The 21,383-nt window shown below is 41.7% G+C and overlaps 1 protein-coding gene across 2 annotated transcripts in view; it reads right to left on the bottom strand.

Moving 5' to 3' along the window:
• The window catches only part of KLF7 (Kruppel-like factor 7 (ubiquitous)), a 126,917-nt gene that overhangs the window by 94,637 nt on the left and 10,897 nt on the right, over window positions 1-21,383 (bottom strand). The window lies entirely within an intron of this gene.

Here is a 21,383-nt window from a genome sequence, read left to right on the forward strand (position 1 = left end):
CTTCAAGCCTTTGTGTTTTCTAGAATAAATGGCCTTCCCCCTCCTTAGAAAAAGGGGCTCCAGTGTCATAGTCTTTAGCACGTTGGCTTTCTGAGGAAAAAGGCTGCACATCCCCCACAGTTTGAACCCATCAGCAGTGCTGATGGAGAAAGATGAGCACGCTAAGATTTACAGCCACATAAAATTGATGCGGGGCACAAGGAGTCAGAAACAATTCTATATGGCAGTATGTATTTTGGGTTTTTTAAATGGTCTCTTGATGTGCAGAGAGAATAATGCTCTAAATATTTCTTACTTTAAAATTTTGTTGAGTTTTGATTCAACAATCATAATGCCCAAATCCACCCAGTCATATCTTCTATGTGTGAAGTTGTGACATGTTGACTTCATTATCACTGGTGATGACTTCCTTTCTCCCAGCTGTGGCCCTTGATTCTAGAGACTCGAAGGCTGCTCGGTTGTAACTGGACTTCCATCAGTTCAATCCATTTGCTACTTAAGCAGCACTGCTCTTCGCAGGAATGTTTCTTTCTTTCAACCCCTTGCCAAGTCAGAAGCAGACATATATGGCCTGATACAGTTATTGATATTATTCAAATCTGTCAACAAGGACCCATGGCAGCATGCCAACCAAACCAGGGGCAGATTTAAGGAATGGCATTTTCATCAGATCGATCTCTTTTAAAAAGATTGCCCACAATGACCATAAACTGCTTTTACAGATACAAACTTGCTGGGCAGTACCATCCAATAGCCTATTGCTAAAGCATTAACTAATCTACTCAGTCAAAACCTCCAACCTGGAAGGGCCCCTTAGCTTTCCTTTTCCTTTATCCTCCCATTTGACTTAAAAGAAAAAAAATGAAACCAAGTCATTAGGGAAAAAAGGTGTTGTGGGTTTTTTTTAAAAAACAAAACAAACCCTTTAAACAATAATACATTATTCAATATTAAGACACAAGGAATATGGCACATGACAAGTTCATTGCTAAGCAAAATCTATCACTCCAGCTAAACACACTGAAAAGAAATTCTAAAACCCACAAGCACTCATAATAAATGAAGTATAGATATTTAAAGGTTGGTAGTGTGTTAAAATATGTTCCATTTCAGATTATTTTAAAATGATATCTGGCAACATCAGACGGGAAATGGTTTTAAGAACATTATTTTAGGCAAATATGTGGGATACCAATTGACTTGTTTCAATTAACAGATGCAACTTTAGATGTGTTCACCAGTCTGTGCAGGAAATTGGGAGGACAGCTGTCTGGCCAAGGGATTGGAGGTGTACTATAATTATTCCAATTCCCAAGAAAGCTGATCCAACTGACTGTGGAAACTATCAAACAATATTATTAATATCACATGCAAGCAAAATATTGCTGAAGATCATTCAAAACTGGCTAGAGTAGTACGGAGACAGGGAACAGCCAGAAGTTCAAGCAGGATTTAGAAGAGGCTGTGGCACCAGGGCTATCACTGCTGATATAAGATGGATCCTGGCTGAAAGTAAAAAACACCAGAATAAAGTCTATTTGTGCTTTATTGATTATGCAAAGGCAATTGATTGTGTGGCTCAAAACAAGTTGTGACTGGCATTGAGAAGAATGGGAGTTCCAGAGAAATTAATTGTGTTCATGCGGAACCTATACCTGGACCAAGAGGCTGTTACATGAACAAAGCAAGGGAACACTGCATTGTTTAAAATTGAGAAGAGAGGGGAGCTCTGGTGACCTAGTGGAAAGGAGCTGCAACTAAAATCCCAGAGGCGCACGGTTCGAATCCACCAGATGCTCTGCCGGGGGAAGGAGGAACAATCTCCTCCTGTACCAGTCAGATCTGATTTGACGGTACACTCACACAAAAATAATAAAATTTTTAAAAAAAATTTGAGAAGAGAGTACATCATGGTAGTATTCTTTCTCCACCATTTATATTCAATTTTTTTTTCTGAACAAATTATTTGAAAAGCTGGATTCTATAAAGAAAAATGTGGCATCAGGATTGGAGAGCGATTCATCAATAGCCTGAATTATGCAGATGACAAAATTTTGCTTGCTTAAAGTGAGGAGAATTTGAAACACTTGTTGCAGATCAAGGAATGCAGACTTCAACATCAAGAAAACAAAGAGTTTACCAAAAGGCAACATCATAATGGATGGAGAGGAGATTGAAACTGTCAACAGCTTCATCTTGCTTGGATCCACAGTTAACACCCTTGGTATGAGCAGTCAGGAAATAAGGAGAAGCACTGCACTGGGAAACTCTGCAGTTAAGGACCTCTCCAAATTATTGAGGCATAATGATGTCATTTTGAGATCTAAAGTGTGTCTGATTCAGGCCATAGTATTTCTGATCACTTGCTATACATCTGTGAGCTGGACAATGAATAAGGATGACAGCTGTGGTGTTGGAGAAGAACACTGAACATCCCCATGAATAACTAAAAAGAACGAACAGATAATGTCTTGGAGAGGGTGCAGCCTGGAGTGCTCTTTGGAGGCAAGAATGGTGAGCCTTGACCTCACATACATTTAGCATGTTGCTAGGAGGGGCTATTCCTTGGAGAAGGACATGATGCTAGGAAGAGTCAGAAAAGAAGAGGAAGACCTTCAACCAGGTGGATTGACACGGTGACTGCTGCAATGGGCTCTTGTGTGTCAGGAAGTGTGAGGATGGCACAGGATAGAATAGGGTTCAGATCATTCGTTCATAGGGTCCCTATGAGTCGTACTAAACTCGACGGCCCCTAACAACAACAATATGCACAGATATGTGATAGAGCATCAAAGAAAGAGAAAGAGTCTCAATAAAGAGGGGTGGACATAATGACTACAACAATGAGTGTATCAGAGATTGGGAGGAAGGTGTAGGATAGGGCAAGATTCAGGTCTGTTATTCAGTGAGCCCTTGTGAGTTGTACTGGCCTCAATGACACCTAACAACAGCAGATAAAAGAGGTGTGAGATGAATAAGAAAACCCTTTAACTGTTTCAGATGTTCCTGAGGAAACCAACCACAAAGTTCTCTCTGGCATGGCTCTCCTTCCCCCGTATTTCCCATCCCCCCAAAATCTGCCATATTAATTTATCATCCAAGTCTACTTTTAGACTCTAAGCTTGAAAGCAAAGACCATGTGTGTTTGATTTCAAACCTAGGTATTCTTGATTTTGGAACAATGAAAGTCCCCCTCCCCAGGGAAGAGAAAAGGAAAGGTGGGGAAAGGGAGAGAGAATGAAGAGGAAGCAGAAGGAATTAATGAATCCAAGAAAACAATCCCAAACGAAGAAGGAAGGAAGGAAGAGAGGGAGGGAAAAGGGAAGAAAGGAAGGAGGGAGGGAGGGAAAACAATAACCAAATTAAGCACTTTCTACTTCCCTCTCTATTATCCCAGTGGCTCATTATGAACATTCTACTGTCTTCTTCTCTTGTTGATCGAGAGAGAAAAGGCCAGCTGACTTCAGGGAGGAGGAGTACATTACTTTTCTGAGATGAAATGACCAGGAGCAAGCAAATGGACAAGTGGACAAGGAGAAGCCAAAGCAGGCTTGTCAGCCAAGATGCGTAGAGATAAGGAGTCTTCTTTTTATCCGTACCACCCTTCTTTTAAGACCACCTGTCTAAACTCCTCAAACCCAGAATGTGTCTGCTTGCAGGGGCCATTAGAAGAATTTGTGACATACTAAGATTAAACACATCCCTTAAATGGTCCCTTTCCCTTCCTCTCCCAGACAGTGCACCTCAAACACCAAAGCCTCAGGCACCACAGCCTTAGATCCCTGGCTCAAGTCAGATGCAAAATCAAGTCTGGATTGTCACTTCTGTTTTCCGTCATCTTTCTTGCATCAATCTCTTCCAACTGCTGTGCTGGCTCCCTCCACCTCCTCTGTTGCTCGGCATCGGCACAGTGTCCGTCTTCTCTCAGGCTTCACTGGATGGAATTGGGAGAAGAAAATCTTTCCCTTGTTCTGTATTTCCCCGGGGGAGCTCCCTTCCATTAGAGAAGCACTATGGGGCCAGAGCACAGACAACACAGCTGAGGCCCAGGCAGGAGGCGGGGATTCAGGCAACTTACTGTTCTTCGCTGGGATTGGTCAACACATAGGCCAGAAAGGGCATGGGGATAAAGTAAATATTGATATAGCACTTCCCGATTGGGTCTAAACTAAGTATTATCAAAAATAAAATTGATATTTGACCTTTATCTGACTGATCCCTGCATCTATTTTGTCAAATAGGTTAGGGTGAGGAGAAGTGGAGTTAATTTACTGGCCCTGCTAAAAGAACAGCAATTGTACTATAGTAATAATGGGCAATGATAGCCTCTCAAATAAATATTTTTAAATTAACCCATTATGCAAACTGAACAGATATGGGAAGAACAATGGGAGTATATCCATGAGTGTGTGTGTGTGTGTGTGTGTGTGTGTTGTAGGTTAGGCAGAGGATTAAAAAATGAATATGTAAGTCATATGTGCACTTGTGTGTGTTAAGAACATATAACTGAAAGTATAAAACCAATTGCCATGAAGCCAGTTTCAACTCATGATGGCTGTGGGTGGGAACAAATTGTGCCCTATAGGGGTTTCAATACTGACTTTGTAAAAGTAGCCCTCCAGGCCTTGATTTCTAGGTGCCTCAGGGTAGACCTGACAACCTCTGTGGTTTAGTAGCGAGTCCATTGACTTTGCACCACCTGAGGAGTCCAAAGAAAACATAAGCAGCCGGTAATACCACCAACCAGACTGCTGTTTAAACACTGAAATGTAAGGACTGTACATGAAGGTCAAGAGCATTCCAACAAAAAGGCATGAAAAGCAAAAGCTGTCAGCACACTCTTGTCCTCCCCTCAAGTGTCAACAGCTTCTTAGATACCCTTTCCTTGAAAAAAATTATGCTTATCAGCATATATGCATATGTAATAGACATTTACATTCCTTCTTTTCCCCCCTCTCTCTTGTTTACATAGATGATTTAGCTTTTCATTTGAACAGCTGAAAGATTCCAGGTGCAGAGAAGCTAGAGTGGGGGAGGTCTGGATGCCTCTTCATCTCCCCCACCCCCTTCTCTGGCTATTAGCAGCCCTTCTCAATTAGGTGTCCCAGGAAGGGCATCTCCACGCTCTCCCAGACAGACATTCCCTCCAAATGAATCCTGACCACTCACTCAAGAGCTGTTGTTAGATGCTGTTGAGTTGATTTCAACTCATAGCAACATCCACTTAGGTGACAGGGAGCTCTGAGGTTTTCTTTAGAACTGCCCTTTATGGGGTTTTTGGCTATAATCTTTGTGTTGTTGTTACGTGCCATCAAGTCATAGGCAACTCATAGCGACCCTATGAAGGAAAGTCCTCAGCACTTGTGTGACTTTCATCCTCTCTCCAGGTTCATAGGGTTTCCGGAGGCAGGCTATTACGGAAGTGGATGCCACTCCTGCTTCCAAGATAATCTTTACAGAAGCAAATAAAAGAAAAAAACAACAACTAAAAAACCCCAAACTAAACCAACCAACAAAATGCCGACTCACTGGCCATGTAGTCTGTTCCTGCTCATAGGAACCCTCCCTCAGGCTTCCAAAGCAGTAAACTGCAAAGAGAGGAGACTGCACATCTTTCTCCTAAGAAGTCATTGGTGTATTTCAACCTTGGAAAGGCAGATGTGAAGTCTTTGGGTTAGCAGCTCACCTCACCATGGAATATGTGATCAGAGCTCCCTGGAAGCAGACAGCTGGCTCTCTCTCACATGGAACCACTGGTGAGTTTGAACTGCCAACTTTTCTGTTGACAGTGTTTAACCATCTACATCACTGAAGCTCCCTCAAAACAAATGAGCTTAAAGGAGACTTAAAATGAGCTAAACTGTCCATTGTTGTTGTTAAGTGCCATCGAGTTGAGTACGACTCATAGTGACCCCATGAATAAAAGATCTGAGCCTTTTTCTATAACTATCATCTTTTCTCTAAAGTTCATAGGGTTTCCAAAGGCCTGTGGTTTAAGAAGTGGGTGCCAATCTTGCTTCCAAGCCTGTCTCAATCTGGGAACTCCACCAAACTCTGTGCACCATGGGTAACCATTACGGCACTTGACACACCAGTGGTACAACGTTCAGTATCACCCCCAACCCAAGTTATCTCAGTACAGCAAACTGACAGACAAGTGTTGTACCACTTAGAACAATGCTCCTCCCAAATATAATCAACACCAGGGCCTAACCAAACTTTAAATGCAAAGGTCTTCCCACCAGGTCCTGATCATTGCTCTATCCTTGCCATCTTCACTACATCCTCGATGTTCAAACTCATTGCTAGAGTCACTGGTCAATCTATCTCATTGAGACTCTTCCTCTCATTTGATAACTCTCCACTTTTCCAGAATAATGCCTTTTCTCAATGACCGGTCCCTCCTGACAACATGTCCAGAGTATGTGAGATGAAACTTCACCATTTGGGACTCTAAGGAGTAGCCTGGTTGCACCTTCTCCAAGTCAGACTCGTTTGTTCTTTTGGCAGTCTATGGGATAGCCAGTATTCTTCGCCAGCACCACAATTCAAAGGCATCAATTCTTCTTCAAACTTCCTTATTGATTGTTCAACTTTAGAAAATTAAATGAGAGTTTTATGGGGAAAACCATAAGAAGGAACTCTAAAGGGAGCGGAGGAAGAGTTTCCAAAATGTAATGACAAAGCTCTTTGATAATACTACCTACTCAATACTAAACGTATTGCCAAACTCATCAGGCCCCTGGCCTCTGCTAACTTCATGAGTTCCCCCAAGGCCAAAGCTGTAACAACAGTAAGTTCTGGAAGTGTTTGGGGATGTATTTGATTTTCTTTAAAGAACAAAACAATGCTTTCAAGTAGGGTTATTTGTTGTGAACTGGGAATGTAACATTTGATCCAAAGCATTTCATGTTGGTTTTCTGATTTTCAAAATTGTTGTGTAAGTCTCTATGTTCTCTTTTTAAAAAAACTAAAACTGATTTTAAAAGCACATGAGTACTTCATTTTGTAGAGAAAGCTGTGGCCCTCAACATGTGCTGTCTTTCTAGTCCGTAATCTTAGCCACACTCCCCTGCAAACCCATTGATAGTAAAATCCAGCTGTGCACGCAAATCTGACCCCAGAATCATATTCTCAAAAGAAATGTTGATTCAGAGATGTGTCTCAACAAAAGATACCAACATTGCCGAGACTCTCTTCTTATGTTTCCCTCTTTAGGTTGGGACCCAGAATGAATGGAGAGCTGTAGATCTCAGGGACCCTGCCTATAATCTAAGCCCAAAAGTAAGACCCCTGCCAAGTCCCTACACTGTGCTGTTTCCTATGGCCATCTCAGATGTAAACTTCACTTTTGGATTGCCATCTTCACAACTGGATATGCAAAATCAGAAGTATTCAACTCAAAAAATAGAGATAGGGTAATATCCTGGGAGCAGAGTAGCAAGATACAGTCCATGCTGGTTTTTCAACATACACAATATCTTTTTTTTTTTTTAACTCAAAGAACTTGAAACAAAAACTGAAGTTTCTTGCACACCAATCTAGAAACCGGTTCTGAAACCCCGCAGTCGTCTGGTTATTGTTGCCTGTCCATTTGAATGGGGTCTACGCTCAGGCCAGGCCTGGGAGAAGAACGTCATGCTTGGAAAGGTGGAAAGTCAGCGTAAGAATTGAAGACATTCAACAAGATGGATTGACACAATGATTTTAACAATGGGCTCAAGTATATCGAAGATGGTGAGGATGGCACAGGATAGGGCGAGCTTCAGCTCTATTTTCAGAGTCACTATGAGTCTCAGTCAACTCGATGGCACATAACAACAACAACAAATACTCCATTGCCACAGCCTCTACCACTCCTGCTGTCTCTCGTGCACTGACATTACCAGCCTGGCTTCCAGTTGCCATCTTTTTTGACCTCTACTCTCTGACTTTTCTGGCAGCTTCTGCTTTGTGTGGGAGGATCTCTCATCCTCTCTTCCTGTTCCCTGTTGTCTACTTTTGTGGTGTTCTCAACATGAAATAAAAGTCCACGGTCATTACCTATGTCTTCTAACGTCCTTCCTCTTGTTTAGGACCTTAAGAACAAAGGGCTGGCTACCTTCTTACTTCTACCTAGTTTCCAGCCAGCCCTCAGGGGCTGGTAAACCCATGTCTTTTCCCAGTGCCACCCTGTTATGTCAATTTCTTAGTTAAGATCAAGAAATTAGTGACATGTTTTCCTTTTTGAGATGGGTCTTCAGTAGCTTTCAGGTGGGAAAAAACTTGAAAAACTACATTCCAAGCAGCATTCAGATGTTCTCCTCCTGCAAACTCTGACCACTGATTGTAAGAACCCAGATTTCTTCAGCTCCAGGGTATGAAACACACTTGTACATTTGCAGTGATACACAGAATTGTTTCATGAGTGTAGTAAAAATATTTGCAACTTTAGGAATAAAATATATTGTATTTATATTTATAAAATATATAAATATGTATATACATACATATTTAAGGTGAAATGTATGGCCTTTGTGTCCCAACTGTATAATGTTCTAGCACACAGACCTGCTCAGAAGGGGTGCCAGAACTGGATACCCAATTCAGAATGAGATCTCCTGGGTCTGTAGCTCAGGCAGTCTATATCTGCTCTACTAGATATTATGTAGGGAGCTCTGGTGACCTAGTGATAAGGTGCTGTGCTGTCATCCCAAAGGCACAAGGTTTGAATACACCAGCTACTCTGTGGGAGAAAGATGGGCAATCTCTTCCCATGTGATTAAACTGCCTCTGAAAACCCACTGAAGGGTTGGCTAAGAGTTAGTTCTGACTCAACATAACACAACATCAACAGATATGATGTGGGTGGGTCAAGTAAGAGCTGGCTATTCATCCTGACCAACTGTTAGGCTCACACACCCCTCAGGGGTGGTGCAGTCCACAGTCCCTGATAGCAAGAAGTCCAAGGACCCTGGAGATGTGTCCCTTATTTTAATCAAGGCTCTGTGTGAGACAGAATATAGGGGCACTGTCACCCCGATACCATGTGCTCTAACATCCTTGTCAACACTGCATTGTCTTACGTAGATTGGTGAAGGGCATCCTCAATTGAAGGGTTCAAGGAGCTGGGTCAATTGTATGGATCTCTTTTTAGAGAGTTCACTCTTCCTTCCTGTCTGCAGTTCCCCCTACTGGAGTGAACCTGGGTTGGAAGAAGGGTCCACATCCCAGAACATCCAGGCTGCTCCATCAACTGTGTGGCCCAAACTGGCATGTACCCCTGGGAGGCAACCTTAGTGTGTTCAGTACTTCCTACTGAAGTAAGCCCCCATCTTCTTGTCATCTCAAAGCAAGTCACAATGCATCATTAATGAGTCATTTTAGCCACACAGACTTCCACTTTCAGAAGCACACTGTCCCCAGGGTTCTCATTTCCATCTGAAACCCACACTTCCTTCAACATCAAGGTATCAACACACACACACACACACACACACACATACACACGTGCGCGCGCGCAGATGTACACACTGTTTCATGAGTGTGGCAAAATATTTTCATTTATAAATATTTAAAATGAGAGATGCATTGTCTTTATTCAGTTTTAACTTAATATGCTATACACTATTGCTGTTATGTGACGTCAAATCACCTGCCACTCATAGTGAGTAGATGTATAATAGCTCTGAACCCTGACTTATCCTAAGCCAATCTCAGTGTCTGCTACACACCTATCCCCGTTACCCCAGTTATTTCATCAAGCCATCTCACCCAGGTTCTTTCCCCTCCTGTGCTCACCCTTTACCCTTTCAAGCATGATGTCCTTCTCTAAGGACTGGTCCTTCCTGGAAACATGCCCAAAGTATGAGAGAGATTCAAAATGCTTGCCTTCAGGGAGCAGGTTGGTTCTACCCTCACCAGGACAGACCTGTTTGTTCTCCTGACAGTCCATCATGTTCAGTACTCTTCACTAGCACCACAACTCAGAGGCATCAATTCTTCTTCTATGATCCTTAGTCACTGTCCAGCTCTCTGATGCATAGTAAGTAATTCAAAAGACTGTGGCCTGGTTCAGGCCCACCTCAATCTCTAGACTGGCATCATTGCTCTTTAGCACTCTAGAGAGGTTCCTGACAGCAGATTTTCCTAATGCAATTCATCTTTTGATTTCCTGGCTGCTAGTGCCAAGAGTGTTGATTGTGGGACCAAACAAGCTGAAATTATTAACAATATCAATTTTTTCCTCCTTTATCATGGTGCTTCTCCTATTTATCGATTGGCCCAGTGGTGAGAATCTTTAGTTTTTAATGTTTATATGCTATTGTTGTTTGTTGTTGTTATGTGCCATGGAGTCACCTGTGACTCATAGCAACCCTATGTACAACAGCTCTGAAGCCTGCCTTGTCCTGATCCAGTCTCACTGACTCTGACACCATCGCAACCATCATTGCCCTAGTTACTGTTATCAGTCCTTCTCTTCTGTGGTCTTCCTCTCCTGTGCTATCCCTCTAGCCTTCCAAGCATGATGTCCTTCTCCAAGGGCCAGTCCTCCCTGGCCACATACCCCAAGTATATGAAACAGAACTTCAAAATCCTAGCCTCCAAGGAGAGACTTGGTTTCACCCTCTTCAAGACAGACTTATCTGTTTTATTTGCGGTCCATGGTATATTCAAGTCTCTTCTCGAGCACCATAACTCAAAGGCATCAATCCTTCTGTCATCCTTAGTTATTGTCTAACTTTCTGAGGCATAGCAAGTTATTGTGAAGACCATGGTTTGGATACCTTAGTCTCCAGACTGACATCACTGCATATCAGCACTCTGGAAAGGTCCCTGACAGCAGGTTTACTATTATATGAATACATATTAATTACATTTATAATTTAAATTATAGAATATATTTATTTATTTTATGTAATATAAATAATATCTTTACTATTATATTAATAGATATACTATTAAGATAATCTCTCCTATTTCTCAAAAATTAAGTTAAAAAGCCAGCAGGCACACAAACATAAATTTAAAGTTGCTCTCTCCACTTTTGGATAACCAGTAGGATATTTTTCAGAGTTCTATACTTAAAGCACAACTAGTAGCTTGATTTGAGCAAATAATGAAACTTCAGAATTCCTACACAGAAATCTGAATTAGGAATCATAATAAGGAGGCAGAAACTTCACAAGAACTACTAGTTTAAGGCTTGAAACAAAAGGCTCCTCCACTACTAAACAGAAATCAGCATTGTGTAAAATGTGGCAGTTTGCAAAGCACTTTCACATCCATACATCATTTGTTTATAACAACCCTATTATTGTGGCCCCCACTCAGGAGATAGGAAAAGGCAGTTTAGTTATTTGCCCAAGTTCATGCTTAACAAAATCACTACTCATTCCCAGGGTTTCAGACTCTAAATCCCCTTTCTCCTCCAGCACATCAGTATTTCTCCAAGTTAATTTTCACTCCACCTTTGTGGATTTTCATCAGATCAGCATTCTGTTTGCACCATCATTTCAGTATTATTTTCATTTTTAATTGCCTCATTAAGGCCTTGCATATAACTGCTGAAAGCATTTTTAAACATTTTTTTCCTGTAAATGGCCATCAATAGAAGATACAATAAAAACAAAACTGCATTATTAACTTTCAGCTGGATGCTTTGTCAAAAACTCTAGGTCTTTATGAAGTACAGGGGAGAGGGAGGGGGGCGGGGAAGAAGTAAAGACAATTAAAACTTAAACAAAAACCAACCACAACAATAGTCATCTAGTCAATTCTGTCTGACAACAGCCCTACAGCACAAAGGAGGGCTGTTGTGTCAGGTTTTCCAAGGCTGTAAACCTTTGCAGATGCAGACTGACACATTTTTCTCATCTGGAGCTGGTGGTGGACTTGAACTTAAGACTTTTCAGTTAGTGGCTCAGGCCTCCTTTAACAAGCCTTAGAAAAATGTTAATGACATTCTAGTACAAAACTGACTCTTTCTCCTTGGTGATAAGGTTATGTGCTATGGAGTGAACAAGACTCATAGTGATCCTATGAACAGTAACTCTAAACCCTGCCCTATCTTAGCCAATTTCATTGTCTCTGACACACCTGCCCCCATCGCCACAGTCACTGTGTCAATCCGTCTTATCCAGGGTCTTCCTCTCCTGTACTGACACACCCTTCTAAGCATGATGTTCTTCTCCAAGGAGTGACCCCCTCCTGGCAACATATCCAAAGTATGTGAGATGGAGCTTCATAATCCTTGCCTCTAAAAAACAATCTAGTTTCACCTCTCCAGGACAAACCTGTTAGTTCTCTTGGCAGTCCATAGTATGTTCAATACTTATCTCCAGCACCACAACTCAAAAGCATTGATTCTTCTTCTGTCATCCTTAGTCACTGTCCAGCTCTCACATGCACAGCAAGTAAATGAGAAAGCCATGGCCTGGATCAGGCACACCTTAGTCTCTAGACTGACATTATTGCTCCTCAGCACTCTGGAGAGGTCCCTGGCATCAGGCTTTCCCAAAGCAACTCATCTTTTAATTTCCTGACTGCTCATGCCAAGAGTGGTAATTGTGGACCAGAGCAAGATGAAATTGTAAACAACCCCAGTTTCTTTTCCATCTATCATGATGCTGCCAATTGGCCCAGCAGTGAGAATCTTTGTTTTCTTGATGCTGAAATACAATCTTATTGAAGACTGCATTTCTTGACCTTCTGCAGCAAATGCTTCAAGTTCTCCTCAGTTTCAGGGAGCAAGGTGGGTCATCTGAATAGCGCAGGTTTTTTATTAGTCTTCCTCCAATCCTGATGCCACATTGACAAAAAAACTGAAAAGGGAATAAAACTTCCTTTCAATGAACTAACTCAGTCCCATAAGGACAAATACTATATAATATCTTTATTGTAGACATAGAGAATTGTAAAACATGTATGAGGATCCAAGGGGGGAGGGTAGGAGCAGCATAGGCATGAGGGCAATCACAGGGTCACACAATGTGATTAGAGGGAGGAGTGGGTCAAAGAAAAGGGAAAGATCCGGTGTGAAAAACAATGTATATGAACTTGGTAAGTAAATTAGGATAAAATAAAAATTTTATTTATAAAACAAACAAAAAACACAAAACAAAACTGTCTTCCAAAAATGATTCTGTATTAAGCCTGTTCTCAGAGCCCCACCTCTCAGAAGTAATGCATTGTTCCCTCCTGTACAATGTCCTGTGTTAAACAGTACACGAAGTTAAAATGCTGGAAAAGGGGCTCCCAATTCTTCTAAGTGCTAATCTGGCCAGGACACAAATGTGATCCCCACAGCTCAGGCAGGTTACCTGCAAAGTTATGGGGAAAGGACAGGTGCAAAAAGATGTCTTGCATTCCTCAAGTTTTATTCTTTGCAAGATTCTCAACTCCATGGATAGCAACCTTGGCAGCTCAATGCTTAAGAATTCCTCTGCCCAGTGAACAATCAGTGGCCGGAACCCACCGGCCTCTCTGCAGGAGAAAGATGTGGCCGCCAGCTTCTCTCACAATTTTAACATTGGAAAACCCTGGGCTCATTCTTCTCTGTCCTACAGGGTTGTTATAAGTCGGGACTGATTTGACGGCAATGGGTAGTCTTAAAGGATAGAGTTAAAAAAAATAAAAGACCACAGATGCTAAAGCTGGAGGCAAAAGCAAGCAGACATATCTTGGGTAGGAGGACAAATGGTTTGCATCCTGCTTCTCTTTCACAAGGAAAACTGTTCATGCAAGGACATCTGATGCCCACATGATGTCTTTCTTTACTTACTTCTTCCTTCTTTAAATGATTTTAATAGTAGCTAATTCATAAGGCAAGATACACAATTAATGGTTTCATATATTTCTAAGCTAAATATGTGTCTAAATATATATATATACACATATATTTACTGATATATATTTATTGATTTGTATCTTATATTGATATATAGTAGTCAGAATTACTTTTAATATTTTTTAATTAATTTTAGTGAATGTTTACAGAGATTTTGGATTTTCATACATTCATTGTTGCATTTTTTTTCCTCCCTGCCCACCCCTCCCCCAAGTTCATTCTTCTCTTTGAAAAGTAAAAGAAAAATTATTTCATTGGTATAGAATCCACCCCTCCTGCCCCGGGTACACTCCACTAATATGTTTTAAATAAAAAGTAATTGGACAGCAGAGACAAGAAGAACCACTATCACCTAGTAATTAAAAGGAATGACTTTTTCTTTAACAGAAAAAAAGATGAGTGTGATGTACTGCCAGCTCAAAGGCAAGCAGTTCAAATCCACCAGCTGCTCCAACAGCTAGAGACGGGCAGTTCTCTCTCATGCACTTTACAGCCCCTGAAAACCTGAGGGAAGGTCGGCAATGAGTCCATTCTGACACAATAACAATGAGTAGCATATAGTTGCTGATCAACTTAAATGATAACCTTGGACATTTAAGGAAGTCAGTAGGAAAGAATACACACACACACACACACACACACACACACACACACACATACACGTATTTTTAAAAAGACACCTCCGATATAGGATAGTATCCTAAAAGCAAACAGAAACTAAGGCCAAGTGTCTTGCTGGCTGTATGTGAATGCCAAGGGTAAGATGAAAGTGCACTACTAGATTCTTGAGAAAGCGCTCTGGAGTTCTTCACAGACACACACACACACACACACACACACACACCCCATCACGTTCTCTGTGGAACAAGCTCCTAAAAAATACACTTTCACAAAAATAGCATTTGCCCAGGTGGGAAGCAGCTAATGAAATTCTGTACAACAGGCTTGCAAATCAGACCAAGAAAACTCAGAACTGGTTTCACCCTTTGCTTAAGCAAAAAGGATCTCGTCTTTCCCACCTCTGTCCAGTGGGGCTCTAGGAATGGCAAGAAAGGAGGGGTGGGGGGAGCAAATATAAACAAAACACAAACACAGTGGCAATCTTTGGTTAGGAAAGGGCTTCCGAGAAACAAAACGCTGTTTGATATATTGTCTCATGGCACTTCCACTCAGAGTAAGAAGAGCCTGGGTGCTCAGGAGATTCAGAGCCAGCTTCCAAATTGGAAAGGGTGGCGAACAGCAATAAGGAATGAGCATGCTCGGCCCAGGAGGTGGGGGGGAGCCAGATGGTCTTTCCAACCCAGATTTCCATGATCTACAACAGAACCTGGATGACTAAGAACACTGAGATGCATCTTGGAAGCTCCTCTGTGCAACAGAATCCCAAACAAAGATACTCAACAAGGCAGAGAAATCTAAAAAGGCATGCAAGTGAATTCGGGGTAAGCAAAATGCACGTCAGTTTGAGATCTGAAGAGAAATAAGGGTCGCCCCCAAATCATAGGCTTTTGGAGGCGAAGTTGCCTTGGAGAACTGCTAGCCAGGTTGAGGGGCTCACAAAGCCATGTGCTCACTGGGCCATGCTGACATCAGAAGTGAATCAAGGTGGAAACGGAGAGGCATGATTAATTGACAAATGTCTAAAATCACTCGAATTTAAAATATAAAGAAATAGATGTACTGGCCCAGTAAAGCCTATTGTCAAGCCAGTTTCACCTAGGAGCTAACCATTTATGGTCTTTGACAGTCTAGCTCTAAATCCACGAGCTGTTCCAAGGGAGAAAGCTGGACAATCTCTTCCCTTGCGATTTTCACAGCCTCAGACACACAACAGAGGATCAGCTTTGGTTCCCATTGAACAACAATGACTCTGTGAGTGAGTGAGAGCCAATTATACCCTGAGAGAAATGAGGACATAATTTGATGATAAGCAGAGAACAGTGGATGCATGTTGCTGGTAGGTGTCGAATACAACTCAGAATGACCTTATGAACAACGGATATAAACTCTGGCCTATTCTGTGCCATCCTCATCATCTTGGGCACACTTGAGCCCATTGCTGCAGTCACTATGCCAATCCATCTTACTGAGGGTCTTCCTGTCGTTCGCTGACTTCCCACCTTTCCAAGCACGATGTCCTCCTCCAAGGAACAGCCTTCCTTCACAATATGCCCAAAGTGTGTGAGATGCCGCTTTACCATCCTTGTCTCCATGAAGCACTCTGGCTGCACATTTTCCTAGACATGTAGTAGAGTCACAGCACTGGAATTATGCTACATACCAAATATTAAAAAGAAAATAACAAAGTGACATCAAAGCCAAAGCCATACAAGTTCAAGTGCTCCAGGCCAAACGGAGTTGCACTGCTAACCTAAAGGCCTGTCTGGTGGTTCAAATCTACCAGCTTCTCAAAAGGCATTGGCGGGGGTGGGGGGTGGCGCATATACCAACGAAGAAGTTTATTTTTTGCTTTTCAAAGAGAGGCGCAAACTGGGGAGGGGGGAAGAGAAAAAAGTGCAACAATGAATGAATCTCTGTAAATGTTCATTAAAAGTAATAAAATTTTTTTTTAAAAAGGAGTTATAATCTCCTCGAATGTGCTTTTTTCAGCCTTAGAAACCCAGTGGAGGCCCAGCTGTGACTTGGTTCTGCTCCAGAAAATGAGGTGGTTTTGAGTCTGGGGTTTTTTACATTTACTTGGCTGATTCTTTTAGAACAAAGAATTAAATAAATGATTATCTAATTAAACCAAACTGAGGGAAGATTCAAGGTGAGGTTGTTTTGTTGTGTTGGGGTGTTTTTTTAAATGATAATAATAAACTAAACAGGGACTTAAGCTTTTCAAAAACAACCATTAATTTGGCACATAAATTTGCCACAACAGTCCTGAATAAGCTATAGCAATGGGAGTCCCCAAGTTCCATTTTACAGATGGAAAAGGTGAGGCAAATAACTTCAATTTGTTATGTAAATGCATTACTTTTCTTTTTTCTTCTTTTTAATATTACATATGCAAAGCCTCCTATATGATCCCCTTGTCAAAGAGCAAGGTGAGAAAAACTCTTCCAGTTCCTGGCATATATTAAAAAATCGGATAAGCTTAATATTTTTTAAATATAATTCCAGGAGAGGAAAACACCTGACTGAACTATATTAAGTGACGTGAAATCTTCTTAGGAAATTCCATGAAGTTGGGGGCAGGATAAGGACATCTTCTCTCTCTCAGGATAGTTATAAGCTGATGAGACAAAAACTCCAAAGATTCTTTCCCCAAACCCACCTCATGTTAGCCTAAGATCTTCCTGCCCTGGTTTGCCTGTCTCTTAGGAAGCACAAACACACACTCCATGGCAGGAGGGAACATGTGTGCCCAGAGCTGGCCTTCCCAAAAGAAATCTCTCCACAGGAGCTGGGCTAGCCCTTAAAGACAAGGAAACAGCTCTGCTCGCCATTACAGCCCACGCCCCTGCGCAGCCTCCCCCTCCCCAATCAAACACCAAACATGAAGAACCACATCAAATTATTGCTTTTCACAGGCCAATTCAGAAACACTCTACTTTATCACAGGAAGAATATTCCTGTGTATGTGAGTGCTTCCATTATATCTTATTTGACGGGGGGAAATGAAATAAAAATCCTATCCGAGATATTTATAGATCTCATAAAACCTGATTCACTCTCATAAGTGGCTGTAAGCTCCATCGTCAGGTAAGGCAGAAATGGCAGGTGTAGTAACCGGCACTGGATTATGTTATATATGCCTAATTCTGGCTCTTTTACTTTTTTTTTTTAAAAGCAGCATTACTTTCACGCTATAAAAGCTTATGAGGTGTAAGTCTTAAGTAGGATTGTAGAGAAAGAAAAAAAAATACAGGCTGGACAAAGCAGAAGCTTTGTTCATCAAAGTTCAAGCATGTCAAGCAGGCCTAGTTTCCAGGGAAGATGGTGAGTCTTCCTCAAGTTCTAAATGCAAGTTGTGGTTCAGCAGGGGAAGTCTCACCTTCCATCCAGGAGCCTCAAATGCAGCCACTATCAATCCGTCATGGAGGTTTGCATGTGGCTCCTTTGCCAAACAGGTTTCAGCACAGCTTTCAGCCCAAGGGAGACTAGGAGGAAAGGCCTGGAGATCTACTTCAAAAAATCAGCCACTGAAAAACACGACAGTCCCATCCACAAGCAATTCTGAGGATGGCAAAGGGCCAGGCAGCCATTCATTCTATATTGTACATGAGTTCAAGTCAGAGGCCAGTTTACCAGCAGCTAATAACAACAGACACAAGTTACTTAATGATGTTTTCTGCTGAGGGGTGGATGGAAGAGCAGCAGATCCAGCCCCAGCACTCTCCTTGTCTCTGCCCTCCACCATTCACCTTCTATAGGACATTCTAAGTTTGGAGACCACAAAGAACCCAGTGATGTTACCTAGAAAAAGCGCATCACAATACCTCACATTTCTACTAAAGAATGGTTGAAAATGGAGAAGGAAAGAGCATTTGCTGAGTGGATGCTGTGTGTCAGAAACAGGATCAAAGAGCTTAAATATCTGACCGTTTTTCATTTCCATAACAGCCATTTGATGAAGGAACAGATAATTTCATTCTATAGATGATGATATCAGACGTAGAGATATGAAGTGACTTTAAGTCACCAAGCTAGTAAAAAAGTCCAGCTGTGTCTGATTTCTTAGCCTTCTTCTAGCTGATCTGCTATAACACATTGTGGCCTTCAGGACCATTGGTCCAGTCAAGTCCTTTTATAGATGAGAAAATCAAAGCCCACAAAGAAGCAGGCCAGATTGATGTTCATATCCCTCTAGGTTCATCCATTGCCAGACCATGTTCTTTAACCTCTGCCCTGGTGTCTGTAACCTAAGCAGAAAGGACACAGTTTTGTAAATGGAAAATTACCATTATTGAACAGCCTGCCTAGACTGGAGCTCTGCATCAACCACTTCCAAGCTCTAAGCCTCCAATTCTCAATCTACAAAATGGGAATTAAAAAAAAAAAAAAGGAAACACAACATCTTACAGAGTTGCTCTGAGAATTCAATACAATAATGCATATACAAAGCACTCAAGTTAGGAGGTATTTCATACCTGATAAACATTATTAAGGACTAATAAGTACCTGGCCCAAGCAAGGTAAATTAATTGCCTCATGCATGTGAAAGATGGACAATGAAGAAGGATGAAGAACTGATGCCTTTGGGTTATAGTGTGGGAGAAGAATACTAAGTATACCATAGATTGTCAGACAGTCTTAGAAGTATTACCAGAACGCTCCCTAGAGACAGGTTTGGTGAGACTTGACCTTACTTACCTTGAACAGGTCATCAAGAAAGAGCAATCGCTAGAAAAGGACAACCTGTTTGGTAATGTGTGGGTCAGGAGAAAAAAGGAAGATTCTCTGTAAGATAGACTAACTCAGGAGAAGCCCCAATGGGCTCAAGTGGCAGTGAAAGTGAGGATGACACAGGACCCATCAGGGTTTAGGTCTGTTTTACACAGGCTCATTATGAGTCGGGAGTGACTAGTAACAGACATGACTAGTGGGGTTCGTTATTCTAGAAGAAAGAGCCAAGAGGTAAAAAGAAAAGGAGTACCACCAGTGGCTTCCCAACTGCTTTGCAGTCATACGAAGACAACTTGCTCAATCTTCCCCTGTCCCAGCTTTCTCATCTCAAGCGGGAAATTCTGTAATACCTGCCTGCTCCCTAGTTATAAAAACAATGTGCCAATGAAAGAGACCGAGAGCAAAGCACCCTAAGCCTTCAGAACAACCAGAAGCTCGGGAAAGATGTTTGCTAAATGCTCGTAAGTAAACAAAAATTCTCATCACAGAGGAAAGCATCTCTTGGCTCATATTAGGGAAAGCAAGAACTCTGATAATAAAAGAAGCATCTACAAGTCTGGGCTGACGTCTTGGAATGCCAACTTGAAGCCAGGGACTCAGATTTCACACTGAGAAGCATCTCAAGGAGATCACAGGAAAAACAGCTTTGCATAGGGGCCTCCTCGCTGAGGGCATCTCTCAACACCACAGAGAGGAACTGAGCTCTCCGAGCAGTTTCTAGAGTGACAAGGGCCACAAGAACAAGCAAATCCATCTTGATGTACAACCACAGTGTTCATTAGAAGCTGGGAAGGTGAGACTTTGTCTCACTCACTTTGGGCACATCATCAAGAAAAACAGATCACTAGGAAAGGACAAAGGGCATTATGTTTGCTAATTTAAAGGGTCCACACAAATGAGAAAAGAACTGTCATGTATGGATTGGCAGAAGAACCCCAACAGTGGACTCAAGCATATGTATGACCAAGAAGACGGCGACAGGTCAAAATAGTATTTTGTTCTGCTACACACAAAGTTACTGTGAGTTAAAGCTAACCTGACAGCAAGTAGCAACAACAGAGTCACTGTACCAGAAAATATTGGTTGACACTGAAAACTTTCAGGAAGTTCCATATGAACCAGAGCCAATGGTAATGAAGGAAGAAGTTCAAGTTGCACCAAAGGCATTGGCAATAAGTAAGGCCCCAGGAATCAATGAGATACCAATATATGTTTCAACTAACAGATGTAGCCCTGGATGTGCTCACCAGGCTATGCCAGGAAAGTTAGAGGACAGGTACTTGGCCAACTGACTGGAAGAGGTCCATATTTGTTCTCATTCCCAAGAAAGGTGAGCCAACAGAATGTGAAAATTATAGAATAATATCCTGAATATCACATGTTAACAAAATATTGCTGAAGATCACCCAAAACCCAGATAGAACATTGGCAGAGAAATGCCTGACATTCAAGGTAGGTTTAGAAGAGGCTATGGCACCAAGGATACATTGTGGATATAAAACAGTTCCTGGATGAAAGCAGAGAATACTAGAAGAATGTCTGTCTGTCTGTGTTTTATTGACTACACAGATATCTTTGGTTGTGTGGATCACAACGAAATATGGCTAACATTCAGGAGAATGGGAATCCCAGAACACTTAATTACGTTCATGAGAAATCTGTATCTAGATCAAAAAGCTACTGTCTGAATGGAGCAAGTGAACGCTTCATAGTTTTAAATCAGTAAGGGTGCACATTAGGATGTATCCTTTCTCTATAATGATTCAATCTGTATGCTAGGCAAATAATTTGTGAAGCTAGATTCTATGAAGAGGAATGTGGCATCCAGATCCGAGGAAAACTCATCAGCAACCTGCATTATGCACAACCTTGCTTGATGAAAGTGAGGAAGACATGAAACACTTACTATGGATGATCAATAACTACAGCCTTCAATATGGATTACATCTCAATATCAAGAAAACAAAGGTCCTCACCACTGTACTAACAGTCGACATCATGATAGACAGAGAAAAAAAGTTGAAGCTCTCAATGATTTAATCTCGCTTGGGTCAACAATACCATCAAGACCAGCAGTCAGGAAATCAGGAGATGTATTGCTTTGGGCAAGTCTGCTGCCAGCCCCAAAATACTGGAGAGCAATGAGACACCTGATTCAGGCCATGGTCTTCTCAATCACCCGCTATGTATGCGTCAGAGAGCT

The sequence above is a fragment of the Elephantulus edwardii genome, unplaced genomic scaffold (assembly GCF_000299155.1).
Source record: "Elephantulus edwardii isolate Elephantulus edwardi_28Jun2011 unplaced genomic scaffold, EleEdw1.0 scaffold00075, whole genome shotgun sequence".
Lineage (NCBI taxonomy): Eukaryota > Metazoa > Chordata > Mammalia > Macroscelidea > Macroscelididae > Elephantulus > Elephantulus edwardii.